This window comes from Helianthus annuus, chromosome 6 (genome assembly GCF_002127325.2).
Source record: "Helianthus annuus cultivar XRQ/B chromosome 6, HanXRQr2.0-SUNRISE, whole genome shotgun sequence".
In the NCBI taxonomy this organism is placed as follows: domain Eukaryota; kingdom Viridiplantae; phylum Streptophyta; class Magnoliopsida; order Asterales; family Asteraceae; genus Helianthus; species Helianthus annuus.
In genome coordinates, this window is record NC_035438.2 from 19,538,858 (window position 1) to 19,541,042 (window position 2,185).

The 2,185-nt window shown below is 38.4% G+C and overlaps 1 long non-coding RNA gene across 1 annotated transcript; it reads left to right on the forward strand.

Annotated features, from left to right (window-relative positions):
- Positions 1-300: 300 nt before the first annotated feature.
- LOC118479715 lies at positions 301-1,309 on the forward strand. The gene is made up of 2 exons (XR_004860239.1): positions 301-863; positions 989-1,309. It is a non-coding gene; the product is annotated as an uncharacterized LOC118479715 (long non-coding RNA).
- Positions 1,310-2,185: the final 876 nt, after the last annotated feature.

The following is a 2,185-nucleotide window of genomic DNA, read 5'->3' on the forward strand; positions in this document are numbered from 1 at the left end:
CCATTGTAAAATAACTTTTACACAAAGCAGACCAAAGATTCCCCTCTTGTAGTTGGTGAATCATCACAAGTTTCAGTTTACAATTAATATATGAGTTAAATGCTTGGTTGGTCCCTGTGGTTTCACAAAATTTCACACTTGGTCCTAGTGGTTTACTATTTACACTCTTGGTCCCAAAACTTGTTAAAAATGCACTCGGTTGGTCCCCAGCCCTAACTTCAGTTAAATTTCTCAGTTAAGTTCATGTTAAATGACCAAAATACTCTTCACTTGCTCAGAACTTTATCATCTTCAACATATACACATTTGCAAACACTCCCTTTATATCCAGAACTTTATCATCTTCAACTTTATCATCTTCAACAAAAACCCAGAACTTTATCCCTAAACACTTGCTTATCCTCAACTGATTACCCCCTTTCTTCTTTACCATAACCCTAACTAACCACACATTTTGACTTTACCATCATCATTTTCATCACCATCATCATCTTCAAGAGAGATAAGATATCGGAGATCAGAAGATCGGAGATAATAAGAGATCGGAGATCAGAAGCGAAGAGAGAGGAGAGAGACGGCAAGAGAGAGAAGAGATCGGAGATCAGAAGCGATCGGAGATCAGAAGCGAAGAGAGAGGAGAGAGACGACAAGAGAGAGCAGAGATCGGAGAAAATGGTGGAACGACGGTAGCGCCGTCGCTCACGGCGGCGACGGTGGAGGTACAGGCGGTGGTGACTCCATTATCAGCCAACCACCGATTGGCCTACGATTAACCTTCGTTGACCTCTGATCAACTGTCATTCAGCGCTGATTAACGAACAAAGTTGCATAATTTCACTGATTTCAAGTTCAGGTGAATCCAGGTATGAAAGATCATTATTTTTTTCTATGGTTATGAAAAACCTTTATGATGATGTGTTCTTGAATTTTTGAAATTAATTAGTGGGATTGTTATGTGGGTATTGAATTTGTTTATTGAATTTCGCAGCGGGTTTCTTAATGGATCGGAATAGATGATGAAAATGATGCAGATGATGATGGTGATGATGATGATTGAGCTTAGGTTTTTAATTGTTCAAGGGTAATATAGTCATTTCACACATATTTAGTTGAGAAATTTAACTGAAGTTAGGGCTGGGGACCAACCGAGTGCATTTTTAACAAGTTTTGGGACCAAGAGTGTAAATAGTGAACCACTAGGACCAAGTGTGAAATTTTGTGAAACCACAGGGACCAACCAAGCATTTAACTCTTAATATATTTTTGAAAGTTCAATAAGCCAATATATTTACAGAGAAAATTGAAAATACAAAACCCTCTTAACGTACCACACGATAACGTGCGTAATTATGTATATAACATGCGTAATTAAGGTTGAAACAACCTATGCATAATTTTGAGTTTAACATGCGTAATTTTCATGTTTGGTGGCATGCGGGTTTTAATTTTCTATAGCGTGCGTAATTATGCAAATAACGTGTGTAATTAGGATTTAACCCAACCATGCGTACTTATGCATTATAACGTGCGTGATTATGCAATAATGTGCGTAATTATATCAAGTTAATTACTATTGTGTCACTGCGTTCAATTGAAGGCCTATGGTAGGTCAGATGTGCGGTTGAGATACCCGCATACGCTTCGCACGATAAGATGATCTTGTACGTTAACCCTCTCATATATATATGTCGTTTCAGTTTTTTACAAATTATTAAAATTTATATTAACTGATATTATAAAAGTTTAATAAGTTGATAAATAAATATGTAAATTAAATTCCTAAACCTTAACTAGTGGCTTTACCCGCGCGTTGCTGTGGGATCTAATGTGTACAAAACACAAAAATGCATATTTAATAGTACAACCAAGTAGTCAACGTTGTGTTTCAAATAAGCCCTTCTAAAATAAATACTTAGATGTTCGTGAAGTTGGAGGTGACCAATTTGAATAACATCATTAGGGTGTTCGGGGCACTCTCGGTGACCCCTTTCGGTGACGAAGTCCCCGCTCGGGAACACCGGCGCCATCAAGGCGGTGAGGCAAATCGGGGAGGGGAATCGGGGGTTGTTCACCGATGAAGAATGAAGAGAGAGGGTGTGAGGTCCATGTTTCCCACCAATCAAATTGTTTTTTTTTTTAATAAAAAACCAAGTCCCCTAAGAGGGGAGTGCCGCCATCAAATTGG